A 13,461-nucleotide genomic window follows, 5' to 3' on the forward strand; every position below is an offset into this window, starting at 1 on the left:
TAACAGGAAAGGATAAAGAAATACCAAGCAGAAAATGATGGAGAATAAGAGCCAGAATTAAAACTGAATAGCAGACAGGAAAAAGCTAGTGGGCAATTGGAAGGCTTTTAGTGCAGTCAGACATCCCATAGCCCAGTGCTGGCGTGAGGTCTGGGCAGAGCAGCCAATGTCTGCCTGGGCATACCCTGATATGGCAAAGATCAGCCATGATCTTTGGAAAAGGAAGAAAATGTCAGACCTAAGGCACATGAGTAATCTTTAATTTTGCTCTTGTTCTATGTGTTTTATAATGGCAACATAGTCAAATACTGCTTTTTTTTCCTTTTTCCTGAGGCCTAAGCTTTTCTCAGAGGCCAGTCTGAGCTCTGTATTCATCGAGCCACACACTTAATGATCGACAATTAAGTATTCAGTTTTTGTCTTGTTGTTTGTTGAACAAAGCCATGTATTCAGCATCACAAAACAAAGCAGGCCGATCAGAGCTCTTGTGTGACAGCCACAACTCTGCAACAAACTGGAGCACAAGTCCTGTGATGAGTAGTTAAGGGAGCTGGGGTTGTTTAGCTTGGAGAAGACTTGGGGATGACCATATCACTCTAAAACTGTCTGAAAGGAGGGTGTAGCCTGGTGAGGGTCAGTCTCTTCTTCCAGGCAACCAGCAATAGGACAAGAGGGCAGTCTTAGGCTGCACCGGGGGACATTTATTTTGGACACTAAGAGGAATTTCTTCACAGAGAGAGTAGTTTGGAAAGGGCTGCCCAGAAAGGTGGTTGGGTCCCTTGAGGTGTTTAAGGAATGACTGCATGTGGCACTCAGTGCTGGACCCGATTAACTCTTTTTCCAACCAAATTGATTCTGTGATTCTGTTAGAGCCTCTTGCAAACAACGCTTGGCTTAGCCTTAGGAGAGCAGGGACGTTACTGTGTTCGCGGCGCCCGGAGTCCGACTGACGAAGTGCTGCTAGGGACGGGTAAGCCCCAGCTTCTGGAAGCACCAAGGATGGCCAGCACTTCCCACTATCAGCTTCCGGACAAACCGAGCGGAGGTCGAGCACGAAGCGGCGCGCGCTGGGCTCACCCCAGCACTGGCCGCTCCCATCGCGGGAAAGGGTGGGGCGGGCGCGGGGCTGCCCTCTTGTCCTGGGCTGAACCGCGCGGCCGCAGCGGGACCTGCGCGGCTCCGCCTTGCCCGCCCTCGGCATCATCGCTCCGCGCCAGCACTGGGTCGGGGTGGGCCCCGTTGCCGGGTTACCTCTGTCATCCGCCCGCGCCGCCGCCGCGCTCGCTCCGTCTCCCGCCCTCCCTCCCCGCCCCCTCCGGCGCCGCAGGAAGCAAGCGGATCCCGGGGCGCTGCTGCTGCTGCTCCCCCCACCGCGCCCGGCGTCCCCGGCCAGGCCCTACCCCGCCGCTCAGCGCCCCCCGCCGCCGCTCCCCCCACATGCTGCAGAGCGGAGCGGCCGCGGCGCCGAGCCCCGCCGCCCGGCTGCCCCGCCGCGCCGCCCAGCTGGGGCCCTGACGGCCCCCCTGCCGCTGGAGCCGGGGCCCGGCGGCGCCCACAGTGTATGAGAGGGAGAGCGGGGCGGGGGCCGCGGCCCGCGCCACTCGCCTCCCGGCCGGCGGCGGTGCGGGAACCGGCCCGGGGGGACGCCGAGGGGTGGCAAGGCGGTGGCTCCATGTGAGAGGACGCGGCGGCGCACCTGATCCACTGCCGGGACAGCCGCAGCCGGGGGGATTCCTCGAGAGCCACCAGTCCGCAGCCCGCCCGGGGCGGGGCGGGGCTGGACCCGCCTTTCCCTTTGAAGTCACCCGGCCCCCGGCGGCTGCCCCGGGGCGGTGGGGGGCAGCGAACCTCCTCCCGCCGGGGGAGGGGGGCTCCGCCTCGCCTCCGGCATTGCCCCGCCGGCGGGAAGGCGTGCGCGCCGCAAGTGGAGGGAGAGCCCAGCGGACCCCGTCCCGAAAAGTGAGTGCGAACGGGAGGAGCCGCCTTGGGAAGGGGCTGGGTGCCCCGGCGCTGCCGGCGGAGCGGGCGGGGGGCCGGGGGCCGGGGTGGGGGGCGCGGCGCCGGCAGCCGCCGTTTCCCATGCGGCTCACGTTGCCCGCCGCGCACGGTCTGCTGCCCTGCGGTCCTCGCGTCGCTCCCGCTCGCCGTAGGGGAGGGGGTCTCTCCGCCGCGACCCCCGGGAAGTGCCAAGGTCTCCTCCGCAAGTTCTGCCGCCCGCTTTGTGCCTGGAGCGGCGGCCCCCGCGAACAAAGACGGCAGGCGGGTGGAAGGCTCGGACCCTTCGGTCCCGTCCCCGCCCGGGGTGCCGAGCGGAACTGCCACGGCGGAAAGTTGTGCAAGGCTGGGAGCAGAGCGCATGGCCGCGGTACTGTGAGCCCAGAGCTTTTCAAACATCCCCTACCCCGTTCCCCCGTTTTCCTTATTTTCTCCGTGGGTTTAGTGGCTCCTAACAAACCCCGCGGCTGCCTCCTGCCCGCTCATTTACGTAACACTTTGGTTGGAAGATGTAGCTCTTGTCGCGGAAAAACGGTACTGAAGAGTTGCTTATGTAAAGTATTTTGAATGTGTTTTAAAAGCCAGGAGTAGTGTTGGCTCTTTCCGTTTATCGGAGTAGTTTCTGCTTGACGAGTCACAAGAGTTCTCTCGCTCTTACTCCAGACCTTACTCCGGGACTGGGGAAAGAAGGTTCTTGTTTGGGAATGGGATTGTGTTTGCGTGGGTTCTGTTTTGCTTCGCTATTTAGCATTTGCGCTCCGTGCACAATTTACCTCAGAGAAAAACTATATCACAACTTGAAGTGTTTTTATAAAGTATCTTAACTTTCTCTTAACTGAAGAACAAGACTCAACACCTCAGTAGTTTGTTGGGGAAGAAACAATTGTGTCTGCCAGTGTTAAATTGTACTATTCGAGTGTTAAAATTTGTACAGCAGTTTGTTATATATGAGGAGGATGTACTAAAAATGAAGAGAGTAGGTTGAATCAGGTTTATTTGATGAGACAGTGTTGAGACAGAGATGCAGAAACTATAACTCTTGTGAGGAAACTGTCGTCTTCATGAGTTCTTTCTACATCTTCCTGGAAAGAGTCAAGAAAGACTTTGAAGGGGAAAGTTGTAGTGTTTGTCATGCTTTTCATTAAAAGAAGAGTGTACAGCTTGTGAACATCATGTGGGCCAGTTGCTAGGCACCTGCTGTCCTTCACTTTGTTTATCAGATGTAACTGAAAGTGGAAGAAAACAAAATGTAGCAGAAATGTATATAGTTCCTGAAGTTCTGAAATATATGGGTGTGTATACTCCAGCATTACAGCTATGGATGCTCTGTGCTTCAGTTTGTGCTACACTTTTGAGAGCACTTACTGCCTGTTTCCTAGCTGTATACAGTCCATTCCATTGAAGAGATAGCCTCTGAAAACTCAGGGGAAAGCCTAGGCATCAATAGGAATTTTAAGGTAGTCAGTGCACCTGATATTTCACAGTTTCATTTTGAGACCCAGTTTGCTTAAGGTAAGAAGACTCATCTTCTTTACTTTGAAGTATCTCCCTATCTTAGGCTTCTGTCATCACTGCTGTTTTAAAAAGGGGTATAAAGAAGTTGAACTGTATACTTGGTTCACCCTTAGCTTTTCTTAGTTGCAGAGCTCAGTGGTTAGGAAAGGAAGTTGCATTTTCTTCAGGCCACAGTCTTAAGGTGATGGTCAATTCTTTACTGTATTTAATATCTACAGGAGTGAAATGGCACTATATCCTTTTTCATGTGGTGATTACACTTGTTTTAAGGCACCTCCTAGTCCCAAACTTAAATCTGACCTTTATCATCACCCAGTTGTTAGTGGCAGCCTGGTTCTGTCTCTTGATGGCAGTTATGCATTCTTGTTGGTGTTCCAGGTTCATAAATATCTCAAAAAGATATATCACTTCATGTTTTTAAAATTATTTTTTTCAAGGTTTAGGTTTTTCCTCCTACTGCAGCTTATGCCTAATCAGTGCATGTCCTTTGTTCAGGCTGACTAATTTACTAATACAACAGTGTCTGTTTGGAAACACAAATGTTTATCAGAAATTTGTGGTTTTCATTTGCATTAACTGTTAGAAAATATTTTACAACAAATGACTTTTTAGTTTAGGGAAATAAATACTTTTTATCTTTAAATTTAGCCTGACAAATTAACTTTACTTCCCCTTGTTATATACTCATATGGTACTTTGCAAAAGTTTTGTTCATTACTTCAGTGTAATTTGTTGTCTCTGAATCAGTAGAAGAAGGAAATGATTTAGGCCAGGCAATATTATTAAACAGAGAGGAATGTTACTTTTCTGTTTCTTTGAAGTAAACAGAATTTTTATAATTCCAACGGTATTTAATGAACATGTTTAATCTTCTGAATCTTTTTGTGAAGAGCACGTGCAATGACTATGTGTACATTACACTTGAACTAAAAGTAGCATAAAGATCGTATCTGCAGAGCTGCTTCAGCCTTGTTGTATGTGAACTGTGTATGTCAGGTAATTCTAGAAAGACACAATTGTATGTAATTGCTCATGAAAACGTTCTTCCACAACAAAGTATTGTGCTTTAGTGAATTTGTGAAAACTGATGGATGGTTCAATACTGAAATGCTCTATGTATTCACTGGATGAACAAAATCTGTTTACTGAGATCACTGCTATGGATATTAAGATAGTCTCTTGTGACAGTAAAGGCTACATAGATTTTCAGTATTTTTCTGATGAAGACCCAGACCCACATAAGCATGGAAATGGACTTATTGTCAACAAACTTCTTGATCTTGCTTTGTGGTGGTACAGCCACTGGTTGTTACACAGGCTCTTTTGGCTAAATCAAGCAAGGACAGTTTAGCAACAACTTGATTAGGGTCTTATTTAAATACTAAACTACCATTTGCTTTTATTCTTTGACAACTTTGCATACGTAAGATGTTTTTTGGCTGTAATGAATGTGAGGGGCATTGTGGCTCACTTGTGAGGAAGCATTTCTTGGACAGGAAGAGGGGATGGGAGGGATTAAATGGATGTAATGTTGTGAATCCTGCCTGGGTCTTTGCATCAGTGGTTCTGGTTAGCTACTCCAGTGTTTGTCCTGTATCAGTGCAAACACTGCAGTCGTGTATTTTCTAATAGATCCTTGATAGGTTTTTTTTTTGTCAGTAATGTGGACATGATTTATTTCTGTAAGGTCAAATACTTGAAAAGTAAGGAATGTCAGAGTAAAAGGAACTACTGTGTTCAGTTTTGTTCATGCTCACTATGGCAAAAAATACATGTTGATCTCCTCTAGACTGCTCTTTTTTGATAAATAGATCTGTGTAATTCAGATAAGGCTCAATTTTGTTTTCTCAGTGTTCTCTGAAACAAGTGCAGTTATTTTTATAAGGGTGAAACAATGCATTTTTTTCTGTAGTGTCATACCTAACCTACCATTTGCTGGGGCAATTGAAGATGTTACCATCGGCTAGAGAATATGACACTCACAGCTGGTTGGTAAGAGGAGGTGTGTGAAATATTGTTGAAAACTAACTTGCTTAGTTCAGGTAGCTTTGCCTGAGTCTTGAGCTGAGACAGTTGGGTTTGCTTTGTGCTGGATAGAGTGTTGCTGTGTGCTGTTTTGGTGGCACACTCCTGATGTGATGGTTTCAACAGCTGTGTGTGTGCAGGTAGCTGCAACGGCAAGATTTGCTCCCAAACAGCTCTTTTTTTCTCAATCCAAATCCCTTCAACATGATCGGTGGTGGCTGTTGTGCTGTGAGATAATAGAGTTTGTCTAGTTTTCTGACCAAACACAAATATGGCCATAAAATAGAGAAGCCTGGCGTATTTTAATTAAGATACATATATATATATATATATATATATATATATATGTATATAAAACAAGCAAAGAAAAGAACCCAACCAAACAAAAAGTATGTGCTCTTTTCAGTTTGGGCTGTAATTTAGAGTTATACCAGTATGATACATTTTGCAATATTATTTGCCTCAGCTTATATTTAAAAAAGAGGAAAACAGTTTCCATTCAATACTCTCATAAAAGTTTGAGTGATGTTTGGATTTTTGCAACCCAAATACATTGTTCTGAAACTGATTAACATACTGATGTACCTTAGATGCTTTGTGGGCAGGGTTCATTTGAATGTGCAGGGGAAAGAGATGGGTTTCTTGAAATTGCTTGGTTTGTGTGCTTTCTAAACAGCTCAAGTATAGGAGAAGCATGTTACAGGTAGTGCCTGGCTAAGCTGGCCTAGGTGAGTCTAGTTTTTCTTGTGACCTGGGACTGGATGGCTGCTTATAGCAGAGGCACAGCTCTGAGGTAGTTAAGTAATGCTTCCTGTTCAAAGGCTGACTATTCAAAGTTGCCCAAAATGTGAATATTTTTAAATGTTTTTTTGCTTGAAAACCTTCAGTAGTGTGGGTGGTCTATGAACTCTTCAGCATGGGCAGGCTGAGATGAAATGCACTCAAAAGGGCAGGGCATACTGTTGAACTCTTTCTAAGCACAAGATCTGCCTCCTTACTGAGGCAGGAGGGCTGCCCTAGGGTGGAGCTGAGAGGTATGCACGTGATGCGGCGAGACCTGGCCCTGTGGAGCTGGAGCTGTGGCAAATGGGAGGTTAGAGGCAATTGCAATAATTTCCCCTTACACTCTTTGTAAACCTCAATCAATAAGTCTTGCCACTCCAGTATCCTAGGTTGTCATAATAAATTAAATGTGTACCCTTCCAGTTCTACTTCTTTACATGTGGGTCTCCCTTTGAAAATAAAATATCTGAACTAATTCTGGGATAATCATTGTAATTGTTCCTATGTACCCTTCTCCTGTTCCTCAGTTTCTTGGTCCAATGTCAGAGATTGTTCTTTCTCTTCAGCACTTCATCCTTAAGAAATGTTGCGCTGGATGGTTTGGAATGTGGGAGGTGACCTTTACCTCATACAGGTCTCCAGAGACTTCCCCTATGTGTTTCCTTGGTGGGTTTATCAAAGAACTGAAGGGTGGTGGTGATAACTTGATTGCACATGAAGTTTTGGTTGGTCCTTTCGATAGATTGAAGTCTTCCTTAATTCAGTCATGCAGTGTCAGTTATTCAGCTGTGACTTCGTGCTCTTGTTGGTTGTAGCAACTGCTGTGAATTTCAGAAGGACAGGAGCTGCAACGCCGGGTGTGTTTTGTTGACAGTATCTACTTAAACTCTGCCCTATTTGACCGTTGTAATGTCCTTACTGCAGACATTAGCTTTGTGTTTTCACATATGCTGGTGGGTAATTTTGGAGCATGTGCTTTTCAGGAGAGTTTCTACTATGTTTCCTTAAAGGTGAAACTCTACATTTAGATCTGCTGTAACATGCAGGACCTTCCCCTTCTTATAGGGAGTCAGTTTGCTGTATTGCAAAATAGTTTGTGAAAGGTTATTACTGTCTTTATGTAAAATATGTGATGTACTTTATAGGATAGAATGTGTGTCTGTATATACCTGCAGGAATGATAATAGTCACAGGGAATTCGGAACTGAACAGGCTACTTCAGGACTAGCTACTTGTCTTACTAAATGACTAACAAGCCCAAAGCATCATAAGCCAATGTGGAAGAGGTTTCAAGCTTTTTCCCAAGTTACCTTTTTAGGAGGGTAAGCTGCTCAGTGTGTTCTCTGGCAAGTGCGAGCCTTTTCAGCATTGTAGCATACTTCATGCTTGAGAAGTTGCTCACTAGCTATTGCAGTAGCTGCAAAATTTAGCATTTCTTTGCTAGACCTGACAGTACGTTGCTTTTTTTGACTTCTTCATTGCCTAATAAGGCTTTAGAATATAGTAGAGAGTATTTTCTTTAGTGTTCAAGGCCGTAACCATCAAATAATGATAACCAAAACTACAGCTATGGATTCAGACCTCTCTGAGGAAATGTTACTCATCTTTTGTTGCAAGTGTAACCCCACACAGCTTGCCATAGTACTGAATCTCTGTTGAAAACAGGATGTCTTCACCTTTGCTTCACCATTGTCTATGTCTTTGCTAAGCTGTGTTACTTGTGGCCCTGAGCTTGGGCCACTAAACCTGCAGTTTGCTTGGAGCATTTACTTTCCTTGCTGTTTATATCTTGTCATTTTGTCCTAATTCATGCAAGATGCCCCAAGCAAGAGATGATCTAGCACCATAGAAAAGGGCCCTGAAACTCTGATCCTGGAGATACCCTTGTCAAAGTTATTTTTAACACTTGTTTCTGAGTTCCTCTGTGGCTGTTTCATCTGCTGTTGCCAGAACTGATGAGTATGTCTGCAGATCTGTGACATTTCTTTGAGTGGGTAGATCACTGCAATGACAGGTAACTCTTTCTTTCTTTACTACAGAGTATAATAGTGACAGTTTTATGGATCTTGAGGGCTAATCTTCAGCATCCTTTAAAGCATACTAAGGCAAAGTTGCTGTGGTTTTCAGTGGTTTATTTTCTTTTTTTTGTTTGTTTTTTTTTTCTCCCCAGGAAACTTTTGACACAGTTTCTTTCTTCATGTGCCTAAACAGCAGTCCCTATTTAATCTTTCAGCAAGAATGAGTTTGAAATAATAAATTTTTTTTGGGCACTGTGTTTGGGGATTGCTTTTCTCCTAACTTCCTATTTGTTGGAAGAGTTGATGGGGAGGGAGACAATGATCAAAACTGCTATGCCTCCCCCACCTGGCCTGTATTTAAACTTGTCTGCCTAGCCAAGATAGGACAGATACAACCCTTACAACAAGCCTGTGGTGGAAGGGGGCAGTTGTATCCCTCTGCTTTCATGATGTGTTAGTTGTGCTATCTGTCGCAGCAGGTGGATTCTGACTGTGCTGTTGGTGGTCTGGGTAAGAACTAGAGTGGGTCACTGCTTGACTCTCAGCTTGCTGGACTTTGTGCTGCCTTGGACTTGCTCCACTCTACCAACTGTGTGATATGTGCCCTGGAACAGCCGCTTGGTGTTCATGAAACGTGTCAAGAGTAGCATGTAGGCTTTGGTAGCCCCTTAGTAACATGATAGTCATGCTAACTATGTTTTGACATTGTGCCTTCAGGGGAGTGATTATATGTGTGAGAGATCCAATTAATAGTATCTTAGGTGGACTAATACACAGGTGGCTGAACTTTACATTTTGAAGTATTATAATACAGAAGTGTTTCTGTTAATAACCCTGATTATCTCCATGATGGCTGCTTCCTTAGGTTGTCCAGATGTTTAACTTAGATTTGAAAGTTTTATTTATGAGAGTGCACTACAGCTAGGGCAGTTCTTACACATGGCTTGCTGTAGCAAAATAACTTTGACATGCACAGTTGCACTTAGGTTGTTTCCAGGACATCCTGTATTTTCATGTCATCTTCAAGGTCAGGCTGAATGGGGCTTTTAAAAGCCTGGAATAGGGGAAGGTGTTCCTGCCCATGGCAAAAGGATTGTAGTTCCATGACCTTTAAGGTCTCTGCCAACCCAAACCATTCTCTGATTCTATGATTTCAAGTTGTGTATTGTATTCTCAGCTTTATAGCTTATTGCCATGGTGAATCTATTGTTATTTGTGCTTTGAACACTGTTGGGCTTGTCTATTTTGAAATCAAGTAATTTCTGATATGCTACAGAAAAGAAGTGAAATAACTGAGGGTCAGACTTCAGCTCTGGTATTACTGATTACTGACATTGGCCTGGTGGGAACAGTAGGTAACACTCAGTGTGACTCGGGAACACAGGCAGTTTTGTTTGAAGATTAGAGGTGGGTGGTGTCCCCTGTCATGGAGTGGGTGTGTGGCTGTCTAGTGAGGGGAGCTGCATGCTGTGGTTGCTGCCTGCCTATGTAGGAGGTATGTGCAGTCATCCTGCTCAGCTTGTGACTGTTTACACGGCCTATGGGAACCTTTCAAAAGGTGCTGGGAATGACTGGAAAAACAAAATCTTGTTTAGTGGCACAAAAGGAATGTTAACGTTTTGATACTTCTCATTCCTATTGTTTCTTTACACTGCAGTGTGGTGGGAAAAAATTGATTGTGTAGGTTAGGCAAGACCTAGCAAAGATTAAAAAGGAGAAACTTATCAGTAAACATTTTACCCTTCCTTTCATAAAATAATTTAAAATGTCACAAAGGTTGAAATGTTGTATTCACTTGGCCTTTATGGGGTTGTCATTTCATATTGTATTTGACCTGCTTAGTTGTTACTGAAAGAGATGGCTTCCAACAGCTTCTCCTACCCCTACATCTTCCTACACTAGCTATTGGTTTAATCTAATTTTTTATCAAGATTATTCAAATTAAGTTTGTGCTATTGGTTTTCTATCATTTTAGTTCCTTGAATTTAAGTGAGTAAGGAACTAAAAAGCAAATTGAGTTGGCTTAGTGTGACACAGAAAGTGCATTAGAGCTGGCAGGAGATGGGGGATGCTGGAGGATGCACAGCTGGCAGTGAATCCTTTGAGCACTGTCAGCTTAACTGTGCCCTGGGACTTCATAGTTGTGGTTTGATGATCTGCTGAAACCAATGTGGAGTATGTGCTATAACCAAAAGGGCTTATCTTGTTGCCCCATCCCTTCTTTGCTTTTGTGGTTGTGCTGTCCACTTCTGAAATCCAGCTGCTTGTGAATCAACATGAGTGCCACTCTTGCCTGACTTCTTAGCCTTTTCAGTAAGGAGAGAGTGGTATTTACCCTCTTAATAGCAAGACAAATTTAAGTAATCTGAAAGTGTTTACAATCTTTATACTAAACTGGAGAAGTATTGTGATATGTATCATGCTATAAACTATATGCATGATATGAACCACCTTCAGCTACTACTGCCAATTCAGCCTTTAAAATAGAGCATGTGCTTGAACTTTTCCCTCGAGTTCTCTTCATATCTCAGTCATAAACATGCCAATCTGGGCGAACTAATCCTTTTATTCAGTAAAGCTGCATTTAACACAGTGATCAAAGCTACAATGTACCAAAATATTAATATCCAAATCTGTAAAACACAAAGGAAGCAAATTGTTCTGTGAGCAGCAGAGCTAACACAATCTAGTTTCCTGTGGATTTCTATCCTGCTGTTGTATCCCATCACTGCAGTAACAGCTCTGACTACTGTCCTTTTATCTGCTGTTACATCCCTTATCACTATATGTCTGATCCTGCAGCCTATTACCAGTCCCCATATAACCTACCTGCCAACTGGGGTAGGGGCAGCATGTGCTGAGATGGGTGCAGAGCTATGCTTGGTGGCTGCTGCCAAAGAAGGAAAAAAATTCCTTTCAAGAATTCTGCTGATTGTGAAGCTGAGAGTTTAACTTTTGTTCTATTCTCTCTGTCTATCAGTTGTCATATCCAGAAAAGCAATAGGATTTCATTATAAGGTGTGTGTATCTTTTCAGAATCACTTTCCACACAGATGTATTGTGGCACTGAAAAGTTTCATGTATAAAACTTCAAAGTTCAGTTCTTCTTTATGTTATTTGTCATGCTTTAACCCCAGTTTAGTTGAATATATTCTTTTTGTTATAAAAATCCAGTTAAACTCAAGGTTCTTAGTGTCTTTTTCCTATACCTTTTCCTTTATATTCTTCTGTATCTCTCAGTTACAATCAATGTACCCAAACTTTCTGATGATTTTTGGCTTTCCCTTTAAGATGCCTGTTACTAAATGTCACCTTTTTAAAATTTTAGCTTAACTACATTTCAAACCATTTTTTATGCATGCTTAGGAATGCTGTGTATTTACAAAGTGCCTATTTAAAATGCTGTATTGAGTTTGTAATGTACTGATTACAGTATTCTCCAAAATATTTAATACACATCCTATTTTTTCTTTTATTGATTATTATTCTATGGACTATTAAGAGTCAACTTGTTTCTTTCTGAATTTGTTGTTAAGATCCAGGAAGTTGATGAGTAAAATATTCACCTGGACACACAATACCTTGTTCATTATTTTCTTTGTAAGTCACATATTTCCCATTTTATCTAGCTTGGTTAGACTATGTGAAATTCTTAAGGCTCCTTATCTTAAACTTAATAGCTTTTATGCGAATGAGTTTTGCCACTTTTTGCTTTCTGGACCATTAGGGAATATGTGTTGCGGTTCTAGTGTGGAACAATGGTCTTCTGCTGTTAACCCCTTTCTGCAAATTAACAGACCACTTACTGCTTTTTCTTTTGATGCTTTACTGCTGGTACCTAAACACAAATGTTTTCCCCTAACACCAATATTAATTTTACTTAATGGCCTCTTGAGACTTTAGGGGAGGCTCTTTGAAATTCTTTCTCTCAGCAATTTCTCCTTAGTTCACTGTTGTTATTAGAAAATTCTACTAGCCTAAAAAGCATAGTTTCCTTTCCAGAAACCATGCAGTGTAAATTCTCTGCTATCAGCCTGCATATGTTTTGCAATCGTATTCTCCAAACAATTGTTTCAGCTAGTTTGCTATGCATGAGTGGCTTATTTGTTTGTAACACATTAAATCATATTTACCAGTAAGTACTGTGTTTTCTCACATTTTAATACTAGGTGTTTTTAGTAGAAGGTGAATGTAATTTTTTATTATTTTCAAGTTTTTTTAAATCTTGTTCCTGTGGAATCACTCTGTTCTGATTTCTGCTAATAAAATGAGAAAATGCAAAAGTATCATGTTTTCTCCGACTAAGGTGTTGGTGGTTTTGGTAGATTTGTTAGGTCTCTTCTACTCTCCCAAATTGTGTAGTGGTGTGGTGGCTGCTGAGAAACTTGTGTGCTCAAGTAGCCTTTTTTACGCTTTGAATGCAGTGTCTAGGAGATCTTGAATTCGCATGGAGGACACACTGTGAGATGGGCCATGGAAAGGGAACAAACAGGCTACAGATGTCTCCCTGATTAGTGAACAGACTGATCCCTGTGACATATTCTTCCATCTATTTATTGTTGTTGTTTTGTTGTTTTTTGTTTTGTTTTTTTGTTTGTTTTTTTGTTTTTGTTTTCAGAAAGGAAAACAACCTGCAAATAAACTCAAAGTGAGTAATCTAGCTTTTCTCTGGAGAAAAATGTCAATGGGAACTGTTCAGTAGTAGAACTATTCTGTTGCCCAGTAAGTGCTTGCACAGACACAGTATCTAGTTGGCAAAGCCATGAAACTGCTGTAGCTGTTTTAGTGAAGAATAATCAGTAATGTTATTCCAGTAGAGATATAATTGTGTAATTAATATTTTGAATGAAAGGTCAAGCTCATTAAAACTTTTGAGATTAATATCTTTTATTAGGATGGCACTTTTGGGAGAGGTGTCTAAAAGTTAAAATACTTCTTCTATATTTTAATTGAAATATTCTGTTTTAAATTGTGTTTAATAAATAGTTTTAAATGTATTCTAGAAGAATTGGCCTACTGGATCAAACTGACATGTGCCCTTTCTAGCCTCGTATTCTGTATCTGATAGCCGTAAAAGAGAAAATCTTGTCCAGGAACCCAGAAGTTCCTTAATTCTTCACATGAC

General features: G+C 43.0%; 1 protein-coding gene across 8 annotated transcripts in view; it reads left to right on the forward strand.

Moving 5' to 3' along the window:
- Positions 1–1,522: 1,522 nt before the first annotated feature.
- The window catches only part of FBXW7 (F-box and WD repeat domain containing 7), a 207,986-nt gene continuing 196,047 nt past the window's right edge, over positions 1,523–13,461 (forward strand). For 5 of the 8 annotated variants that reach the window (XM_079305430.1, XM_079305422.1, XM_079305421.1 and 2 more), the window contains exon 1: positions 1,826–1,959. The gene's annotated coding sequence lies outside the window, so the exon portion shown is untranslated. Of the gene's footprint in view, positions 1,960–8,141; positions 8,333–13,461 lie in introns of those variants that run through there. The other 3 variants (XM_079305424.1, XM_079305425.1, XM_079305420.1) reach the window with 2 other exon arrangements.

The sequence above is a fragment of the Erithacus rubecula genome (genome assembly GCF_903797595.1).
Source record: "Erithacus rubecula genome assembly, chromosome: 5".
In the NCBI taxonomy this organism is placed as follows: domain Eukaryota; kingdom Metazoa; phylum Chordata; class Aves; order Passeriformes; family Muscicapidae; genus Erithacus; species Erithacus rubecula.